This window comes from Melospiza georgiana, chromosome Z (genome assembly GCF_028018845.1).
Source record: "Melospiza georgiana isolate bMelGeo1 chromosome Z, bMelGeo1.pri, whole genome shotgun sequence".
In the NCBI taxonomy this organism is placed as follows: Eukaryota; Metazoa; Chordata; class Aves; order Passeriformes; family Passerellidae; genus Melospiza; species Melospiza georgiana.
This window is the reverse complement of record NC_080465.1, coordinates 75,525,796-75,548,884: the sequence shown is the minus strand read 5'-3', so window position 1 is coordinate 75,548,884 and position 23,089 is coordinate 75,525,796. Positions and strand designations below refer to the sequence as shown.

Genomic DNA, 23,089 nt, shown 5'->3' with positions numbered 1-23,089 from the left:
GCTCATTTTCGTTTTGTTTTTGGTGCTTGCAGTGGTTTCTTTATTTGTCGTTTGATTTCTCGTCAGCGTTTTATGCTTCTTTAGATGTCACATAGAAGGAAAAAAAAAAGATGGATTCCTAATTCTTTAGAAAAAAAAATGGGATTGTTGTAACTACAGATAATTTGGAAAAAAAAAAGTAGAGAGAAAAATGTGTGGTTAATTTTTTGCACTGAAAATCTTGTGATTATTTTTTTTTTTCCGGAGAATTGGGGCCTTTTTCAATTGACACCTTTTTTTTCCCCTTAGGATATTTCAAATCACTTTCTAAAAATTTTAAAAAATAAAAAACAAAAACGGAAAAACCAAATCAAAACTAAAAAGACTAATGATAGTAATGGTAGTTTGCAAACTATAGCAACCAAAAAAAGCAACCCCAAGAAAAGCCTCATTGTATGTCTTTTCAAGAATTCCTAATTCTAAGGTGCCGTATTACAGCAACTCCAGCAAAAATTAATTGCTTAGAGGGAGGGAGGGATTGAGTGGGAAAAAAACCCATCCAGATCAAAAAGCAAAATGCATCTTTTTGTTTACAACTGAAAAAGGGTCCTTGACGAGTGTTTTTTATTTTTTTATTATATTATTATTTTTGGTGTTGTAATTGTTTAGACTGCTGTGTACGGTTTGCTGTTTGTTGAACCAACAGTGTGAAAACCTGCCAGCATGGATTGATATTCCGCATGACACTTTTCCACCAGAGTGGACCTTTTGCAGTTTCTAAGTTTCTTGATGTAATAAATCACCGAGTGTATAAGAAGAACCTGCTTGCTAGAAGGAGATAAGAGCTAATCCTTAATGATTAAGCATCCTACTTAAATGTCAAGCCTAGTCGGATCATGATTATATTTTTTTAAATAATTTTTTTATTTAAGAAATGTTAGCTTTACCTTTTTTTTTCCCCCCCACAAAAAAAAGTTTACTCCAACAGTCTTTTTTTATTTAACCTCCTGTAAATTGCCTGTTCAAAGTCCTACTTTCTGACACACCGAGGAGTAGATGTTATTGGCAGCTACGTCTCCACAGAAAGCTCATACACTGTCAAAGATGGCACCCCATCAAAATGTAGTACTCCCCTCTCCTGATGCCTTTCACCCTACAAAAGCCTGACAAGCAAGATTGTGATCTGGCGTTGCAAAGCGGCACTTAAAAATAACTGAAATGCTGCTGTCTTCACGTGTGTAGTGATGCAGATTTACATAGACACGCCCTAATTTTATTTTTATTTATTATTAATATTATTATTATTACTACTAATAGGAACAATTGTGTTTTTCTTTATCATGATCGTGACTACCTTGCTTACTTTGGGTTTGATCCGGTTCCCACTGAAGTCAAGGGGGAATCCTTCTGTTGATGTTAAGTGGGAGCAGAATCAGAGCCAAGGCCTTCAAAAGCAAAAAACACCAAAGCAGAAGCCCCATCCTGTCCCAATTGAAGGGAGAAGAAAGCATCCATTACTTTCAACGGGAGCAGGATTGGGCCCAAAAGAACAGGCTTGATTTTAATTTCATTTTCATTTTTAGGTCTTTTTTGCCCCCCCTCCTGTCTCAAATATTCCCCCACACCTTCCCTACTTCCCCCTCCCCTTTTTGATTTAATTTGCAATGATCTTCTTCATTTTTTAGGGCAGCAGCTGAATGGGCCACATTTAGAAAAAAAAAAAGTATATATATATTAAAAAAAAAAAGTGAACTGTTGGATTACATCTTTGACATATCAGCAAATATCAGTCGAGCTGAAGACTTCAGACCTATTCTCTCTTTGATTGTTTAGACTGTAACATTTCTTCAAGAAAAGTATCACATCTGCTGACTTCGAAGGACATGCGCTTGAAAACAAACAAACACATAAAGTAAAATCAGAGCAGGAGGAAGATGAACCGGGATTTCTGAAGAGACACTGATATCACCACAGCGGCTTTTCTTCAAACAGGAGATGCAAACCTGGATTCTGGCAAAGGAGTGCCTGTTTGCCACCAAGGATGCGGTTACCATGCGAGACCCATGGTAACAGTCACTGAGCATCTTTATCTGTCATTCCTTAGCTATATAGGGACCAAAGGACAAAACTTTTTACCGCAGACTTGTAGCTGTATGTAAAATATGGAAGTTCTTTCCTTTTCTCTGAGCTGTTCCTAAAACAGTTTTTGAGAGCGATTATATGAAATATGTAAAACCTAAAAAAAAAAATAAAAAAAAACACAAAAAAACCACAAAACCCAGAAAAACACCAAAAAAATAAAACCACAAAAAAAAAAATTACAAATGCTTAAATGCTTTTAAAACGGCAAGATAATAGTTCTTTGATACTTTGGGAGGTTCTTTGGTTATACATTAATTAGAGTCTATGAAGCTTTCATATGGTTTTCTGTATAATACGCAAGGATTGCGTTGTTAAAGGCAGGTAAGATGGATATCTATGAAAAGCAAAAAAAAAGGTAAATAAATAAATACATAATTAAGTACATAAAAAGGCATAGAAAAGAGAAAGGAAAGATGGTTGATATTAAATGGAAAACTAAAAGGTTTGTAAATGCTTCTAACTCTCCCCATTTAAAATCCTAATAGTTGTACAGAATTTAAAAAAGAAAGTTTAAAATACCTATATAATAGAAAAAAAATTAGACAACATAAAAATAAAAAAAAAACAAAAAAGCAAAAAAAAAATAATACTACATAGAAGTTAGCGTTAATGCTAAAAACAAAGATGTTGTAGAACTGTAATTTTGTAGAGTTTAGATTGAGCATAAATTCCTACTCTCTGCCAATTGCTGTTGGATGCTGTTATTTATCGAGGAGAAAAAGGAGAAAAATGGCTATTTTGGCAGCTTTTTTAACTGCAAGCATTCCAGCTATTAAAAAATAAACAAGACAAGACTCAATTCTGTAGACAATGCAAATGGGAAAAAAAAGAAAAAAAAAAAAACAGCTGTCTTTTTATCAGACGTTAGTTCTAACTTGAACAACAAAACACAGCTAAACGCTTCATGTCTTCATGATCTGCTGTCCGCAAAATTCCCATCATCCTATGCTTCAGTAGCTTCCATATTTGCTCTAGAAACCTTCAGGGCAAGGGATTAGCCTAGTACCTTAATCTTAAAAAAAAAAAAAAAAAAAAAAAAAAAAAAAAAAACTAAAAACCTAAAAAACCTTAAAAAAAAAACCATAAAAAGTAAACTAAAGAAACAATCTCTTTGAAGAATTTCTGAAACTGTTTACAAGGAATTTTGAAAAACAGGGGGATGTTTAAAAAAAAAAAGATGCTGGCTCTGTTTTCTGTAAATAAATTTGCATATTTTGTAGGACTTTTAATTGTAATGATAGAGAAAAAACAAGGAAAACTATTTAATGAAAGCACGATATTTATCTTTGGTAAATGACTTTAGAGCAGTTAAAAATAAGACATTGCTTTAAAAAATCTGACTCAGAAAAAACAATGAATTATTTAAGAACACATATATTTTAAAGAATATCATATTTATTATAATTTATTTTCACAGTCTTAAAACTTGATTTACATAATTCTCACACTTGTTTGCATCGATTGAGCAGTGTGATAATTGTTTTTCATTATTATTTGGTTATACTCTTGGTTTTGGTTACTGTTTGGTTAATGCTCTTGTTTGTTTTTCTCAGTATTTTTTATCTCGATCTCGAACTTTCTTTCTCTGTTGTTTTTCCTTTTTTGGTTCCTTTTCTTTTTTTTTTTTTTTTTTAATGTTAATTTTGATTACATATTGGGCCTGACCGTGCAGTCCTTACTCTTCCAAAACTCTCATGGGGATATAACGAGCATTTTGCCAGAGTAAGGACTGAAGCAAACTGAGCCCACAGCTAGGAAGTACAGATGTGTAACGCAGCTGCAGTTCCATACAACTGCTCTTTCACTCTCAATTCCCTAAAACTCCTTGTAATCTTCTGTAATTATTGAATGACGCTTTCCAGCTTAGCCCTAAATAAAGCACAGTTTAAAAAAAAAAAAAAAAAAAAAAAAAAAGCCGTGTTCTTTACTTCTTGATGGCTTTTCTTAATGTGTTTGCTTTGAGAACAAAATGAATCTATTTCGACTCTTTCATTAATATACATTGTTTGAGTATCAGAACAAATCCCTTTGTTATATAAAACGTATCTCATTGGATTGAATTAATGACACTGTTTCATTTAATGTCTGCTTGATATTCCAGAGTGGTTTACCTTAAACCTAGTAGGTTAGAAGATCAAATAATGGTACATACAAATTAGTGTCATTGTAGCTCCCATTTGAAGCCTGTTGTTTGATTTCACGCTCATGGTTTTTTCATGCTGATAACTATAGAGGCCAAAGCTCGGGACGTTGCTCCTTTTGCTTCTTTGGGAAAACCCTGTGAAATTCAGGAGTCTCCGGAGATGAGGCTCAATTTCTTCCTCAGCATCCCTCACATCTCGTGTTTGAATGGTTATTTTCCTTTCCCCTGAAATGGCTGTACCAGATCAGCTGAGCTGAGGTTGGGGCTGAGATCAGGAGCCTTTGCATTTTCTCCCTGATTATTGCAGCCACATCTGCATTTGAACAAGTTGCACAGGCTAAATCTACCTCTAAATGAGACCAATGTGTTTGTTCATAATTTGAACTCCATAGGAAGGAGTTCTGTAAGTAGAAACTCCTATTATTAATACTATCAGTTACTTAAGTCTGTTCAGGGCAGTAGAAATAAGAAATATAAATAAGATTATGAATACAAGGAGGGGAACACAGTCTGTATTTGCTTTTCTTTCAAAGGTAAAGGCAAATACAGAAATGCGCATACACCAAACATATCCCTGCTTTTCAGCAGAGAAGATGCTCTGCAGAGGACAGAGAGGCTAGAAATGTGGGAACTGTCTCAGATGCCACTGAGAGAGAAAATGAGGACTAGATTTCCAGTAAGAAGAGGTTTATATTCCAAAGATTATTCAGCATCCTGTCCTGAGCTGCAGGGATGAACAGACAAAAGCACGGCCAGGTTGAGAGTAAAGTGTGGGGGAGGGCTGATGAAAATCACTACTTGAGGGAAGAAAACCTCACAACAAACAGGGAGGACTCAATTTCCCACACTGGCACAGCAAAAGGAGAACTAAAAGGTGCTGCCTGACTGTCTCCCCACTTCTCAGGCCACCTTCATACCCTCCCCTGTGACCTTCAGTGTCCCCAGAGCTCTTCCCCACCCTGCTCGGGGTAGATGCTGCGTCTCTGCGGTGTGAGTCACATCCTGACGGATCTGCAAGAACACATCCCTGCCATCCAAGCAGGATGGGTTGCACCCCTGGGGCATCCAGCTGGGAGCACTTCTGGCCAATGAGATACAGCTGGGGGCTGTTGACTGGTGATTGTGAAACAAGATTTCGTCTTGTTTCAGGTACCCTGCAATGCACAGCAGATAAAATATCCAGTGTTGGAGGGCAATCAGCTCCCAAAGGGAGACCAGAAAACACTGTTAGCATGACTCTATGACTTAGGTCAATACCCCAAAATGTAGCACTTTGCTGAGAAACCTTTGGTGTTACTGGACTGGGGAAATTGGATGTGAGGACAAGCAGGGACAACCAGTGACACAAGAGAGACCATGCCTGGTACTGACCCTTCTCCCAGGACACGCCCATGAATTACACTGCAAGCTCAAAATGTGATCAGACCTCCAAGTTCAGCCTCCAGTGAAGGGAAACACCACAAGGCTGTCAGCCTGCTGGAGGTTCATTTGCACCACAGGTTCATTTACACCAGAGGTTCATTTACACCAGAGGTACATTTGCACTGGTGTGTTGGGAAATAAAGCACAGCTGTCACCACCCTGCTGCCTAAACCAAGTGATGGGTACTTGCCATGCCCAGCTCTCTGGCTGTGATAGAGGCACAGACTAGAACACCATGGGCTGAAGCACAAATGTAGGGACAGTCTAACAGCTGGCTGAAACACCCTTCTCCAGGCTGTGCAGACATACCAGCCCTGATTGAAGTGTTTGTCTGAGAGAGATTCCATGCTTCTCTCCAGAAAAAGTTCATCCACTGACACTGCAGGTGCTGTAAAGCAAAACAAATTGCAACACAAGCCTGCTTCAGCATGGGCTCTGTTGTTGGGGCAGGCAATTATCCAAAGAAACATCCCAATTTGAAGCAATGAAAATGAAGAGAGAGACCAGGTCTACCTGAAAGCCTGTAGCTGCATGTCTGTGTGCACCAGCACACAAAACACTGCATTACAGAGGTTCAAAAGCCACTGCATGTCTGATGCTGGCTCCTCTCTCTAGTTTGTAGCTGCTAAGTCACATTGCATTAAACTAAAGGGTTTTTTAAAGGTCAAACATTCATCTTTCACCAGTGTGCTCCTTGGTACCACTGTGATTATAGTAAACTTGAGTCCTATACCCATGAGTAGTTCAAGCCGATCTTTGGTACAAGAACAGGACACAGTTTGCTGTCATTCTTTGGGGAGTTCCATGAGGACACTTCAACCAATTAGGTTGAGGACACCTCAACCAACCATTTTCATGTCCCTGAGAAAGCAGTTCATACCCTCCTGGAGCCACTTTTCCATATCAGCATTTCTTGACATAGTCACAGAGCCACTCACTTTTTGCACACATAAGGTGAAACAATTCCTCCTCCCACCTCCATCCCATTCCTACTCCAGGCAGATGTCCATTAGAAAACTTTATTTTATTAAAGGATAATATGGACTTCAAACAAGACTTCAGAGTTCTGCCTGTTTTCCCTTTCTATAACAAATATCAACATAATGTTTGGAAATGTCCTTGCAAAGCAAGGTCAGGACTCCTCCAACATTTCAGTTTCCAACAGCACATTTCTCCCAGTCCCAAATATGACCTGGGGGCAGCGACTGTCCCATAAGTGTAGAACCAAGAAAGGTGTTTGTGATCCCAGGAATACCTCACAGAAACCAGGGGGATTGGCGGAGGGGGAAACTCATCAGCAGGGACTTCAGTGCAACACTGTGCAAGATTTTGCTCTGCACCACCTGGAGAAGGGAGCTGCTGATGCTCTTCCTTGGTAATGCCCCTTAGAAAAGCTCATTTGAAACAGCGTGACTTGTCCTGCCAGTCCAGAGCCAATGAAATGGGAATAGGCTGCAAACTCAAGGCAGCCCCTTGCTGAGCCTGAAAATGTCTTCTGGAATAGCATTGCTGTCTGCTTGTTGAGGAAATCAGTTCTTAAAGCAGTTTTCAATACCGCAGCTTATCCCTCACTACAGCAATCACATTAGAGCAAACACATCCCCAAAAAAACACTCAGAAGGTTCCAAATCAGAACCCTTGTGTGTCATTTATTAAGGGTATGAGGTCACTCTGGTGTCTCATAGGACAATAGAATTGTTTGAGTTGGGAGGAACATTTAAAGGTCATCTAGTCCAACCGCCCTGCAATGAGCAGGGGCTGTATCAGGTTTCTCAGAACTTCATCCCTCTGCACACTTGTCCTCACCATTGTGCAAGCCTCTGTTAACACCCACACAACTTGAAACCTTCCCCACATTTCCTCTGAGGAATCTCTGTAACATCAGCCCTGGTAAACACACAACAAATGCTGGGGGGAAGAAACACCCCCAAAGCAAACATCCTCTCACATGGCATTCATGAGCTATCCTGAATTCTGGGTCCCAGTCTGGTAAGTTCTGAACTTGGCATGGGCCTCCTCCAGCAAGCAAGATGAGGGGAGGTGTTTCCTTGCACAGGTGTAGGTAAGCACATGCCCTCTCCCTGAAAGCAGCCGCCTTGCAGGGCACAGCACATTCATATGAGACACAAGAAGGTTCAGATTCTTCCCTATCCAGATGAAGCTTGCCTCAGAGACTCCTGTGACACAGAAGATGGCCCTGATTATAAAATGGTAGGTCAGTTCAGGGAGGTGTTCACAAGTCCTCTCCTGTTTAGAAATCCGCCTCATCTTGTTTAGAAAAGTGGAAATAGAAATGGCATCAGGAAGTGGGTGACTCTATAACCTCTCCTAGGAGAACCAGGCTCCTAACACCACTTCTGAATATGATATACATTGTACAGGACACTGGCTCTCACCTCGGTACTCCTTAGCCTGCCCCTCATGGCATTTTCCTGGAGTGTGCTCATTGCTGGCTTGCAGCTATTGCTTTCAGCACTCACAAAGAAAAGGTACAAACATGCAGGTTGCAGTCAGCTGGTGAGTGGGTAGGTAAACTCTCCCCAGTGGGGAACTTCAGCCTGACATCCCAAAAATGGGTGCCTGTCTGCCCCCCAGAGAGAGAGGCCCTAAATTTCTCCTCACCCTTTGAGGCAGATCCCACCACATATTTTCTTCCACAGACAGCACAGAGAATGCAATTGCCTAATTCAGTGTGGTGAGTCCTACCAGATAGCAAAACACCCACAAATTAGGCATCATGACTGTGATGCCTCCTTTGTGATTCCCTCCTACAGAGGATGAGAGATGATTCCGCTTCAGCAAGCTACAGAGCAGGCTCCAAAACTGGAGCGGTTGTCAGAATGCATATTGTACACAGATCCTCCTACCAACTCCTACAAGAAACGATTACCTTCTTTCAGCTAGAACAAAGAGCTATTAAGTGAGACAATGGGCCCAGCAGCATTGGTGAACCATCTGTCATCAAGCGTTAGACATTAGCAATGTCTTTTTTAAGCCAAGCCAATAGAAGCCCCCAGCCACTGTTATAATGGCACACAGGCACAGATGAAAAGTGTCAGCCCAACTTACCCTTGTTTTAACTCCTTCCACTCGGTCTGCTCTGCTGCTGCTGCTTCCTGTAGCAACCCTAGCACACACAGGACCACACAGATTTCTCACAATCACCATCACACTGCACTTTGCACCACAGCTCACACAAGTGCAGCAGATCTGGGCTGCTCTGGGGCACAGTCTGATTTGTTTGGAGGAAGCTGATATAAGACACTTTCCCTTCTAGACCCGACTCTCCTAACTCCATGGGACAGCAATCCCAAACACCTCTAATTGTGTTCCAGAGCCCAAAGGCCAAAGACGGTCTGAGTCCCTCTTCACGACTCTGGTAGCTGATAAGCAGCAAGCAGCCAAGTGTAGGGTAAGAGATTAAACATGAGGTTTAGACTGAGACATTGAAAACTGAGAGCAGGCTGACCCTATGTGTGGCAACAGTCATCAGGCTCCTCTGCCCAGCCTCTGCATCCCACTCAGTCAAAAATCCTGTTCTGTTCTGCTTGTACAGAACAACCTGAGCCAAACCTGGATAAAGAGATAGAGAGCTACCTGGCTCTGCAGATTAAGCTCTGTAGCTTAAGCAGGAGCTGTCCTGTACCTGGCTTATTTACACCTATCAGTTTCCAGCCTAAAAGCCTGACCTTAAAGCTTTACTAAGTATTTTCTGTCTTTGATTACCAAGCTTTTGCAGTGCTGGGAGGGGCCTGAGTTTGAGTGAAATACTGGACATCTAAGGTGTTTTATTTTTTCTAGAAGCAAGGAATCCACATAAAGCAACACGTTTGCCTGAATGAGTTGCAGTTCAAATCCAGTTTAACCAGAGACTGGGGAATTTTTCCTTCCATGGAGGGATGGATACAACCAAATGCCAAATTTTAGGACAGGTTTTCACGCACCAGATTTAAGGGAGCATTTCCTTCCCACAAACCACAAACAGTGAAGAACAGCAGGTGAAGGTCTGCAGATGGGGTGAGAGGACAAACCTGGCCTGACTGGACAATGCTTTGCCTCTACCCAGATCATGTGAAGTCTTTGGTGGTCCTGGATCAGCAGGGTCCCTATCACTAAGCTAATCACAACTAATCACAACTAAAAGCCCAGATGGTGCTTTTTAGTTGCACTTTCAGCTGGGGACCCAGGAAAAGAGTGAGATGTCACCTCCCAGTGGTTGCTCCTCCAGGGCCTGAGCACTCAGAGCCACCTTGCCTGCCCCAGAGGTGACAAGCCAATGGTGGTGGCCAAGCATTACACCTGGATAAATTAGGAAACAGCTCCCATGCAGATGGAAACCGGCAAATCTCACTGGGGAGGTGGGGACTGAGAGAAGCCAAGTGAAGCAGGAAGTGAAACAGATTAGCCATGGCTTGCACTCACTATTTGAAACAGCTTCAGAGAGGGCACACGTGGTTGGGTACTGCATGCAGGAGAGAAGTGCTGGTGCTCCTGGACACCCTGGGCTGAGCAGCAGTGACTCTCAAACAGGCTGGAGGTGTGTTAAGGCCAAGAGGTTAGAGATTCACAGGAAAGCAGGATTCAAGGGGTTTCAATCCAGCTTCTACCACTCTCTGGAAATATAAATTCAAAGAGAAATATAGAAGAGGGACAAAACTGGAATTCGAGCCAGAGGGACAGGTGTTGGCGAGCATCACATGGCAAGAACAGAAATGGTATGGATCAGAGGCTTTCAGATCTTCAACCATTTCATTGCATGAGTAATGTACAATGTGACTGGAGTGGAGACTGAGTGAATCCGGGGGTGGCATGCAGCACTGCACATGCTAAACAGATCACTGGGTTCTTGCATGACCTGCCCTGGTCCTGTAAAATGGCACCATTGCCATGGTGACTGGAAAGACCCATGAGAAAGGCATACTGCTCCACAAATTCTTCCAGTGGTTGGTCTTTTATAAAGCTCCTCCCATGTCATTCCAACTGGGGTTGTGAAAAGCATTCAACAATGGCCTCTTTCTGCAGCAAAATAAGTTAATGGGGACATTTACAGCTGCTTTCAGTGAACACCTTACAAAAGTCAACAAGAAACTGCAATTTTAGTGTGTCAAAGGAGCCAGAATATCAAAATGTCCCAACATGCCCATCTTTTACCCAATAAAATCCACGGCTGGTGTGACAAGCTGTAATAGACAAACAGCAATGCTCTGTCATTCTTCTGTGCAAAAACACCTTTAGCCCTTTGCCTTATCAGGCCTAAAGTCATTTCCTTGGTAATAAGATCAACAGAAACCTCTGCATTTTTCTTCCAACAGTTAAATTATTTATGAGCTTTGAAAATAATCCCACTTTGTCTTCTAACCCTAGTTTTGCATATATACATATCGACCCCTGTGAATTCTTCAGCTAAAATATGCATTCATTACAAAAGCATTTCAGGGTATTTTTTTCTTTCCTCTTTATCTACTTGTTTGAATATGTTGTAAACTTGATTAATGTTGCCTTCTAATCTCTTTCTTTCTAGAGAGAACACCTGGAGCTCTTTTAACCTACCTCAAATAAAAAATAAAACCCAAGAGACAAACAACCCAAGTGGCAATGTCACACTTCCACAACCCTTTCCTTTCCCTGGCCACGAATTTCTCCTCTTCTAAGAGGGTGGACACACAGGAAAACTTGTGTCAATGAACCTACAGGGCCATGGGCTTCTTCTAAAGCCCCTTTCCTTATGCTCCTAATAACCTGCTTAGTTTCAAGCCTCTCTCAGGCTGGAATAGTTTGGGGAGATTTATGACAGCAATTCTTCTGGTTCCTTTCACAATGTGTTTTCCGCTATTCTCATCTATTGCTCTGCCAACATGCATCATTTATTTAATACCAGTCACTAGCCACATTAAGCTTTTTGCTGTTTTTTCTTTCTTTTTTTTTTTTTTGCCTTTTTTTTGTGGAGGACATTCCCCCCCCCATACCTGGAGAAATCGTGCAGGTAAATAACATCTGAGGCAAGAGTCTTCGACCTGCCTTTTCTGCCTCCATCCACAGCTTTCCAGGGGTATCAATCATCTCCGAACTAGGATTCTTCTCAGTTTAATTATGCTAATATCGCCATAATTTCATTCTCGTTAACAGCAATTGAGTTTCAGTCTCTGCAGATGGTGGAGCTGGACAGTTACCAAGCCACATGCCATCTTGAGGGGAGGTTATGGACCAGTGCTTAGCCTGTGGCAGGGCTGCTCAGCACCGTTTCTGGGTTGCATCACTTCACTTTACCCATTTGTGAAATGGCATATGCCTTCTCCTCATACTGGTTTTGAGATTTACAAAGGACAGTTCTAAAAATAGAGAGTCCACTGCCCAGCTCATTCTTGTTACAATGCAACCCTGCCTGCTTTGAAAATTTCAGGACAGACACTCCTCACAAGGAGCCTCAGGAGAAGACAAAGGAGAACAAGTACAAGGTGCACCAGGAGAAGCTTGTTCTCAACATAGGAAAGACATTTTTTACAGTGAAAACTAGAAAAACCTCCCCAGAGATGTTGTAGAGTCTCCATCACTGGAGGTTTTCAACATGCCATTGTATTCCACTGGATGCTAGATAATCTCATCTAAGATGCCTTTCCCAAGAAAATTTGGGCCATGTGAACTTTCTAGGCCTCTTCCAACATGGATGCTTCATGATTCTGTGGTCCTGTGGTTGTTGCAGGTGTGCACAGGTGTGTGGGTATTACCATGATAGACTCCAGCCCTCTGAACCTCCCCATGAGAGCAGCTGTAGCCCCCAAATCACGGCAGTGCTGATGGGAAGGACCTCTGTGGTGTACTCATCCAGCCTCCCACTGAAATCCGGCTGGGCCTTCTGGGTGTGTGCCTTGTTATTCTCACAGAATAAAGCTATTAAAGGCTACACAGGTAAATTTGTATGGCCACAATCACACCTGTGCTGTGAGGACTGGCACCAGTGCAGCCCCTCTGCTCACCATTGTCCAGCCTGGTGGATGGACCAGGGTTTGCTGCATCTCCTTTCTGGGCTGGGGTTCTCTTCGAGGAGAACCAGTGTGTGTTGGGTGAGTGGTGAGCACAAAAACAGTCATTATCCAGAGAAATATTGGGGTATGCAGAGGGACCAGGACCTCAGTGCACATTATGAGGAACTATTCTGCCCCACGCAGCAGCTCCAGTTCCACCCGGTGGAGAATATTTGGTTTCCCTGGGATAAGCCATCGCTGCCTTTCCTCACCAGGACTGGTCCACCATCTGTGAGCTACCAACACATCCCGGACACAATCCTCAGCTCCAAGCTAAGGGAAATCCCACTGCTCCCTGGCTGACAGGCAGAGGAAACTTCAGCTTAAACCTGGCTACAAGTCAGAAATCAATACTGCATAAACCAAACTGCACCAGTTCTGCAGGAAAGGCCTGACATTGTGACTGAAAGTGTGATGAATGATTTTTACATGGATTTCATATTTAGGTTGTTGGGTTTTTTAATCTGAGTACAGTCTAGTAAGGCAAATAGAAATTATGACGGACTATTGCAGCTTTCTGGTCTGAGGAACATATTAAAATCTCTTCAGGAGATGATATCTGACCAGCTTCTTATGCAACTGTTGCCTCCTCCTACTCCATTTGACAGCTGACCTCCCTGATAACCAAAGTAAGACACAGATGGAGGCTGCACAGCCGAGGTAAACATGAAATGGTCTCTGTGACAGCCCAGAAGAGTCATTGTTTTCCCATCCCTAGATCAGATGGCAATCTAGGATCCCAGCCAGACCCATCTTCCCCCAAGCATTAAAAGCACACAATGAATGAAGAGGCACCGTAGTCAAAAGGGTGAGAAACAGCCTCAGTAAGATTTTGTGTTGCACTTCAGGTCTTCAGATACTTTCAGGATATAGTTTTAATCCATGGCAAGGACTTTGTTTCTCTTTAATTATTTCATATGTTGGTGAGGGAGTAATTAAAACATGAGAGAGAGTCACTTTTTAAGGGCAAAAGGTTTTGAATTCCGCTTGCTTGATCAGGATGACAACAGTATTTATGCTGATGGCCAAAAAGGGCATTTCTGACTCCAATTCCATTTCCAGAAAACATTAACTTTGCCTCACGGTGCATTATTTGAACCAGCGCACGTCGCCAGCGGTTGAATAAGACAGTTCCTCCACACTCCACGACGGAGTACCGACACTTACTAAATTATGCTGTTAAATACTGTAGTATGGCCATAAAATACAATGAAGGCCCGTGGAAGGGTGCCAGCCCCTTTCTGAGGGAGAGAGAGAGAGAGAGAGCTTTTGGAACCCTGCCTGTGGCCCGTAATTTTCACTTCCTCCTACTACAGCCTGAAGTGACATGAAAGGACTTGTAAAGTCAAGTCCAGGAGGCTGGTGGGGGTTTGAAGGAGTGAAGATGAAGTTAGAACATCGTCGGTAGCATTTGACCTACTTGAACTTTGCCAGGAAAGAAGGAAGGAGCCAAATCTCCCACACACCTCTACAGCAGACCACACTGAGGGAAAGGGAAAAAAATAAAAAAGAAAAAAAAATAATTCCAGCCTGCAAAATCTACATTTTTCAGCTCAGAGAGGGGCAAAATATTGAAAACATATAAAATTCTAATGGAGAAAACCGTTCAGTCAAAAGCAGGAAAACTTGGCAGAAAAGTTTCTGGCTAGCAAGATATTTCAGTGTTTCATGGGAGATGGCACTTGGTGAAGGAAAAGAACCAATGGCACGGGATGGGAGGATGGGAGGATGGAAGAATTGCTTACACAAACTGAGTCTTGTCAAGTGCTGCAGCAATTCACATGGAACTTGACATGCGAAGTCCAATAATGACTTAATGGAAGTCCAACCAACAATGAAGTCCTTTAAGTCCATCAAGCTCAAAATTTAATGTTTTTTGTTATTAGTGATTACAAAGGAGTTGAAGGATAGAGAAGGAGTCAGGATGGACCTTTGTGAAAAATATTTCAGCAGGAAAGATTTGTCCTTCTCCAGTGGTCATAATCTGACATGTCACACTCTGTGTGTGCTTAAAACCCTTCAGTGCAGGAACACAGACAAAATGGTGTTGCCCACTAGGCTTAAAATCAAGCTGAGGAACAGCAACAAAAACAAAAGCAATACATGACAACTATTCAGGTCAGCTCAGTGACAGTGCCTGACAGACAACACAAACAATGTTCTGCCCTCCTGTTTGCTACCACATTCCTACAGTGGTTGCTTAGCCCATCAGAGGAAGGCTGAAAATAATAATGAGGTGGAGATGGGTGAGCAGAATTCCACAGAAATTTTTGTCTTTTATGTTGACACATACCTTGATCTATTTCTTATATCCCCTCACTTACAAACTTATACACAAATCCAGCAAACCACTCAGCCTAAAATGTGTGCCCTCAGTTGTCTTGCACATAAGCTTTCATCAGATGGTCAAAACTGGAGAGCAGCAGAATTTTCTTAGCAGCAGTGTTTGAACAGAGACACACTTGGACTTACCCAAACCACCCTATGTTCATTTTCTAGGCTGAGTGTCCACTGGAGGTGAATCTTTGTTACACACTGTCTCCGGAAGACCGAGCTTGAGGCATGGTTTTCAAATTCATTAAAAATTCACAACAGCTCTGGTGGCTGCAGAAAACCTTCACATGGCTCCTAGGGATACCTCTGTCAGCAAAACTCAGAGCTACCTTATTCCACACAACCTACTTCTCAAAACCCTGTCCAGCCCGGGCACACGTGGACAGTGACTGCCAGCAGCACTTCCTAGGGAAAGGATTTGAAAGAAGGGGTTAAGCCCAGAGAGACAGGACAGCCTGGAGAGCTCCTGCCCAGCACCAGGAAGGGCTTTGCCTGAATTTCAGGATGCCTGACACCATCACAAAGCACACATGTACCAGACAAGGGAACACCATCAGCTTCCAGAGAGTGCAGCCTCCAAGGAGTGGACCTGAAATGCAGGGAGCAGCATTAAGGAAGATGTTAATGACCCTTGTCACCTGTCACAGACATCTTTTGTGAAAAATTCTTTCTGTAGGATTTTTCCCCCTTTCTGAGAAGCTGTGGCCTCAGCAACAAAATGTAAACAATGGTTGTCTGCTGCTGTGGAATGTAACAGGTGGATCCGTGATTGGTCTCCTGTGGATGTTTGGATTTACTGACCACTCACAGCAGAGCTGGGTGTCTGTCTCTGCTGAGACACAGCCCTTTGTTATTCATTCCTTTTCTATTCTTAGCTTAGCTAGCTTCTGAGAACTTTCTCTCTATTTTTTTTAGTATAGTTATAATGTAATATATATATCATAAAATAATAAATCGAGCCTTCTGAACATGAGGTCAACATTCTTATCTCTCTCTTCACTCTGCAAACCTCGCAAGCCCTGTGACAGTCACCCAAAATAAAGTTTATCTCAATGAAAATTCCCCGTGCCAACAGCATAAGACTCACTTTATTTTCTACCTCACCACACCCGACCCCACCCCTCTTAAGTTTTTCTCATATCCACTGCACTTTTGGAGCAAAATTCTCAGTGCAGTTGGTCACAGCAGTTCAGCTGGGGACAGGGATGAGTATCAGGAGTGGAACAAGATACACAGAAGGGTTTCTTTTACATTTTCAGAGACACAGACTGTATTTTCCCCTTTCCCTTGGGCTCTGTCACTTCACTTTCAACTCCCACAAGCAGCGCTTGGAGAGCAAGGAAAGTGGGGGAGAGGTGTGAGAAAGCTGAGCCATCTGCCTGGAGGAGAACAGGGATCCAGGCACTGGCAGATGAGCTCTGCAGGCACTGCCACGGCGTGCTCAGCTCCTGCCACGTGCCTCTGCATCCTCAGCCCCTGCCATGGGCACCCTCACACACGGGGGAGATGCAGGGGAGTCTGCAGCACACACCAAGGAAAATTGATGGGATGCCAGACTTCCAGAGACAGGCAGAGGTTCCCCCCTCTGCTGCAGGAATGAAGGGCTGGTAATAAACTGTGGGGATAAATGGCAGCAGCTCCCCTCACTGCCTCTGTGTGCTCCCTGAGGAGGTGCTGGGCCATGGCAGAGGGAGGGATTTAGTGAACAGCCTCTGTGACAGCAGGCATCAAAAACATCCCCAGTGCCAGCTGTCCTCACACAGGACTGGTCCTGCTCCATGGCTCCCCTGGCTGTAGGATGTCATTTTGCTGCTCTGCCTCATACTTGCCAACGTGACAAATTCCTTTTCAAGCAAAAGTCTTTTCTCCACCTCCTCCCCCCATTATAGATATATGAGAAAAAACAAACTAACCAACAACCAGACAACCAGCTCTTGACATTAACCCTTTTGGCTCAGTTTTTTTGATAAATACTAGTGTTTCTTTATCCTTCACATTTCACTCTTCTCCACAAACTCTGAGCAAGAGTTTCAGGCAAAGCTCAGCTCTAGAGTCTTCTCCATGAAGCTCCTTGGGAGAAGTCAATGTGCAGAGTCTGGGCAGGGAACTCTTCCTCTGCTTGTGGAGAGTGGACAAGACATGGAGTGAGCATGTGCCCAGGATGCTGCAGCATGGCTTGTCTGTAGATATTCTGTTTTATTTCATTGCAGGCATCACTTCAGTCGTTGTTATAGTGGAAATGGTCCCATCTAGCTGCCAATATCAACATCTGAGCCCGAGATCATCACTGTTTGGGTCAGCAGAGCTCTAGCCATCAGACCTGACTGCGTCATCAGATTGCATGCATAAAACCTGGGACAGAGACCAGCACCGAGCTCCAAAGCCCAAACCTTCTCTCCCTCCTCGAGTGCTGCAGCCATGAGTCTGCTCCTTTCTGCTCTTCTTGGCTGCAGGCTGAGATGCAGCACTGAACTGAACTGAACTGAACTGCGCACCTGAACTGACCCTTTCTCACAGGATTTGGTACCCAGGCGTGTGAAGCTGCATCCAGGTGCTTCCCTCCCCATGCCACTGTTGGCAGAAAAGCAGAGGGGAGCCAGAACACACAAGGACACAGAGGGGAAAGGAGCTCCTTGCTCCTGGCTTTGGGGGCTTGACAGAGTTTCTCAGACCCAGATGGATCCAGTCAGCAGTTTTGGATACTGAGGTTCGGACCAGGCTTGCAGACTCAGCCTCACAGAAGAAGGAAGGACAGTTTTGCTGGATCTCACCTGTATCTACGTTCTGGGCAGTGGATGAAGGAAACACCTAAATTCCTGTCCAGACAGCTGCATTTCAAGTCTTGAGAGAGACAACTTTTGCTGAACCTGTCAGATAGGGTCTTGCAAAATAAAGCACCCTCTCAGATGGCTGGCTAGCAAATGCCACTGCCCCCAGCAGGCCACCAGCTACCTAAAATACAGCTGCAAGCCTGGTGCCTAAGCCAGGCACACCTGCTAATGTTCCACTTTTGTATTTTAACCTCAAGAGAAGCTCTTGTTATGGTGAAATATATGGGGCAGCAGACCATGGCAGCGGAGCTGAAGCCCATAGATCACAGAGTTAAATATTCTGCTGTGGGCTGAAAGTGAGAGCACACAGTTTCAGCCCATGTGTTGGTGGAAGTTATGAGCACGCGAGAAAAGGGGATTTATAATGAGAACGGCAATTCAACCTCAATTATAGTGCACGACTGTCTGCACACTATAAACTGAAGGTTTAATAATGAGGCAAGAAGGCTGAAGGAGAGAATTTCATTGTGTCTGTTTCACAGCCTGGAATTCTTACTAAATTCATCAGATTACTTGAGTTCTCCTGACAACTGTAGCAGTATAACTAATTTTAAAGGGGTTTATTGTATATTCAGACTGCAGCAGAAGATACGGGCAGAGAAAACCCCATAGCAAAAGAGAGCTCCAGATTGAGGACTATAATGTATATGAGATTTGAAAGAAGTAAGTGCTAAAAGATGTAGACAGCAGTTTTTCAGGGTCCTTAACCTTGATGAATAAATGAATAAAATCCCTTAAAAAATTGCAGTGTTTCTTTCAAGTGGTTCCCAGCATGTTAATGATCAAGAGAAGCTGAGAAAATTGCTGGGAAAGGAGATGACTTTCCTCAATATGCTTTTACCACAGAGACTATGAGACAGACATGAATTGTAAGCAAATAATACGCAAAATATGACAGAGAGGGAAGAACAGAGGCTCTTTATCTGCCCATAATGCATTTGCATACAGATGTGTTGGCTGCAAGACTTTGTGATGCTGCCAAATCAAAGCTTTAATGGAGACTTGGAGCCTTCCAGTTCTGCCCTATTCAGGTACTCAGACAGGACTCCCCTGTATTGCGTTTACCTTACCACACCAAAAGAAAAAGTACCTAATTTGAAAAGGGACACAGAGAATACACAAAAGGCTTTATCCATCGCCACAAGCATCCCACTCACCATGTACAACACCCCTCCAGCTAATAGTGAAGACAAAGGGGCCGGAATAGCCCACTCCTCTAATTTCTTATCACCAAAATCCCCTAAGTATTGCAGAAAAATTTCAAGCCACACCAGTAGAATGCACTACAGAAAAGGGGCATCTCCCCACCTTGTGCCACATGGGAAGGGAATGTCCTGGCATGGCCTTGCCCAAGGAGCTGGAGGAAGGTGTAACTGAGGCAGGGAGCATCAGGCACTGACGGGCAACTTGTCTGCTGAAAAATATCCCAGATTTAAAAAGCCGTAAAATGGCAAAGAATAAAGGGGTGCTGAGGGCTAAAATTCTGAAGGTATCATCTCCAGCAGGGTTTTCACCCCTCTGTTTGCTGTCTGACAGTGCTTGAAGACAATGCTCTTGTCTCTCCCTGTCTTTGAACTCTCCCCAGCGCCAACATCACCCACACACCCCTCTTCTCTCCTGGCCCCACCAACCTCCAGGTAATAATGTAGCTGATTAGATCTTTCATCATTTTTATTGTTATCCACCCGCAGATTAATAAAACAGCGCTCCGGCTGTTTCTGGCTGACCACATTCCCTAATTTATCATAAAGGCTTAGCCTGAAACACTCGTGTCTGACACATGGGGGGAGCTGCAGCCCCTGCCAGCCCAGCACAGCTGCGGGAGGGCCGTGGTCCGCAGCAATTCCCGAATTCTCACCTCGCAGAGCACGAGTTAACGCGCCGCCGCCGAGCCGCTAAAATTACCAGAGATTGGTACCAGAGTCACAGAGGTGGAAAAATGGGGAGTTAACTCCAGCTCACTGGAGCACACTGCTTCATATCTGTACTGTCTCTTAATATGAGGGAATATGCTCTTAAAGCGCTCCAAATTTTCTGTTTAAAGACAGTAATTGCAAGGGTGACTTAACATGGCCTCAGGGACTATCCTATAAAAATTGGAAGACTTGATCCCTTAAAAGTCAAGCTGGAGGAATCGTGAAACTGACACTGGAGTTCCCACACATCCTTTCCTTCTTCTTGTATCCTCCCATCCTCTGCCATATCCCTTCCCTTCCTGCTTTGCCTTCATCCTCTTCAGGGTACTGATTTAAACTCAGAAGAAATGCAAAACTCAAATGTCTTGCAGTCCAAAGGAGGATTTTAACCCACAAACTCAAAGGCAATGTCCCCCAAAATCACACAGAGCTCTACTAAACTAATGGCCTCATTTATTTATTTGGAGCACATGAGCGGCTAAGTGAAGGTGAATTCTTCTTTGGCCAGTGTTATACTGGGAGCAGCCGTGACCTATTCATTGTTCTACAACCCAAAGTAACAGAAAAGTGAAGAACTTTTGTCAGGTAAACATTTTCATAGGACTTTTCCTGTTTTAAACTGAACAAAAAGAATTTTCAAATTAGAAAAAGAGAAAAAAACCCCAAAAAGGTGAAAACCTTTTTGTTAAAGAAAAATCTGGGAAAATTCTACAGAGCTGATATTGTTTTATAGAAAGATTCCATTTAATGAAAAAAGTCAATTTTCTGATGAGAAGTATTTTCAGGGGATACATTTCAGTCAGGTCTGTCAGCTGTCACTTGCCTTTCAACCACTGACGACCAAACCAAAGCAATCTTTGTCTTACAGAGCTGGGGTGTCATTTTGGGAAGAGCTGAGAGTAGCAATTAGTGGGGTAAAGGTGCAATAACAAGATCACACAGAGACAAGTCACCATGAGAGAACAGCCCAAAGGCAGACCATGTTTGAAAACAGCTTCTTCCCAGCCAGGTGAGCCCTGCCTGGCTCCATGCAGGAACCCAAAGATGTCCAACACAGTCTTCTACCAGACCTTAGCAAAACCTTCATATGAGAAAGAGCCTCAGACCTCCCAAGGTACTGCAGTGACAGTGAGGGAAACAAGGATGGAGCAGGAAAAAGGCAGATAGGGTATGAACTGCCTCCTCCTTGAACACACATGTCCAGCTGGCTCACATGGCTCTGTGGTAAAGACAAGCATCCTTATCCCCTGCATTGCAAGGCCATGGAAAACTGGCACGGTTGCTAGTCTCACCAGGAAAAGGTCTGAGCTGAGAACATGCAGGAAAAGCCCAGAGCTGCCAGTCCCTTCCAATGAAATACACTTTAATTATTCTGATATCCAAAATATTCTCCTCACTCTCTGCTATTATATATTTGTTTCTTCTCACTTTCATTTTTTGCTATTCCTTTTCCTCCTCCTCATTTTCAGCTAAGCCACCCAAAATTTCTGTGAGCTGAAGAACCAAGACTGATTTCACACGACTCAAGGCCAAGTCCTTTTGTATGTGTGCATGTGTGTGTGTGTGGTTTTGTCTCTGTTTTATTGGAATCCTGTGCTCACCAGGGCCTGTGAATGGGTAACCCATGAACATCAGGGGCAGTTCCACAGACCCTTCCTCTACACCTTTCTTCACAAAACACACTGGAGCTTAAGAACTTTGAGATTTCTTTCTCCTCTACCTAAATACTCTTCAACGGAGATAAAAGTTAACATTAGAGGGACACCAGCCAGCTGGAGGGCACATGAAGTACAATTCCATTTACTTTTCCACCTTTCAGAAGCCAGACTTTAGTGACACATATTCCCCTGCTCCTTGTGCCTGATAGTTCATGCATGCTGTCTGACCATCCCTAGACCTGGGTTGTTTTATGTCCTATGTCACCCTCACCTCTTTCTCCCTTCCTCCCACCAAACCTGTGACAGAAAACAGCACTTAGAAAGATTTTCATGAGCTGTTTTTTTGGAACAGAGACCTAAGCAACAAGTCCCTCATGAACAAGTGATGCTTTGCCCAACCAAATCCAAAGGAAACCCTGGCAAAGTCAGGCTGAAATGGACCAAATGCAGTTTTGCTTAGCTCTCCCAGCCCAGAGAGGACACGGGTCTAATTCCCAGCTCCCAGCCCAGCTCTGCAGTGACAGATGCTGCCTGGAGCTGAAGGAGAAATGATGATGCAGGGCCGTTCCCTTCGCGATGCCGTTCTGTCACCATGGAGGCAGACAGCGTGCTCTCAACAAGTTTATCTGCAAAGTAACATGAAAATTCCTCACAGCAGGAGAGATTTGACAGGACGTGCCTAGCACAGCTTTATAAAAAGGTTTCTTCAAATGCTTCCAAATCCCGTGGATCTTTTTCTTGCTTTATCATCCTTTTCAACATCCTTCTTTCTCTCGCTTTTTCTTTTTTTTAGTGCCTTCACAAGGCACGTTTATCAACATCAAAGCACATTCTCTTACAGCTCAGCTTTTCTCTTCTGAATCCACTTTTGCAAAATCCGAACTACTATTTCTCTCCACACCCAGTGACTTCACCAGGAACAAAACTTGCCTCTGTGCACAAAATCTTCTTCAAATCTGGGCAGAATTGAGATCGCAAGGCAGGGACGGAGATCCCTTACACAAAGGTGAATTCCTCTGAGACAGAGCATTTGTATTTGATATTCCTGCAAACTCCACTGTGTCTAAGCTAAATTTTGATGGCTACCTCACCTCTGAATTTCTCCTACCTCCCAAACCAAACCAGAGGTTCATGCTGCATTGTCCTCATAGGCTGCATTCAGGATGTTCAGCCCACACAAACAAGTGCTTTGCTCTGTGCTGCTGTCACCAGAGAGATGCTGGAGGCTTGGTCCTGCCTGCACTGCAATTGCCAAGTCCTTTCCGAGCAGTTTCCTGGGCAGCTCAGCCAGCCTACCCACACGATAGGGCAGTGCTGAAATGCTGAAACCTGGGGCTCCCTCCCCACATAGCCCTCAGGCCCCCTCAGGATACTCTAGCTGTATCTACACAGCTGATGTGAAGGAAAATTCGGGCCCAAGAACAGGTCTAAGCCTCCAGCCCCACACCCTCAAAGCTGCTAAACCTTCTCCTCCTCTCCCTGATTTCTTCCATTTTAAGGAAGAGCTCAGCCATGTTCTGTCAAGCTCTAGAAATGTGAATGTGTCTACATGGCATCGGTGGGAAAATTTTCAAGGCCCAGACTGGTCTGCAGCTGCGTTCCAGACCAGATGACTTCACATAGGTCTGCCTTCATTAAAAAC

At 43.5% G+C, this 23,089-nt stretch overlaps 1 protein-coding gene across 14 annotated transcripts in view; it reads left to right on the top strand.

Moving 5' to 3' along the window:
• The window catches only part of CELF4 (CUGBP Elav-like family member 4), a 712,585-nt gene extending 694,041 nt beyond the window's left edge, over window positions 1-18,544 (top strand). For 12 of the 14 annotated variants that reach the window (XR_009115967.1, XM_058044473.1, XM_058044474.1 and 9 more), the window contains one exon: window positions 1,665-2,939. The gene's annotated coding sequence lies outside the window, so the exon portion shown is untranslated. Of the gene's footprint in view, window positions 1-1,664; window positions 2,940-17,252 lie in introns of those variants that run through there. The other 2 variants (XM_058044471.1, XM_058044470.1) reach the window with 2 other exon arrangements.
• The last annotated feature ends 4,545 nt before the right edge of the window (window positions 18,545-23,089 follow it).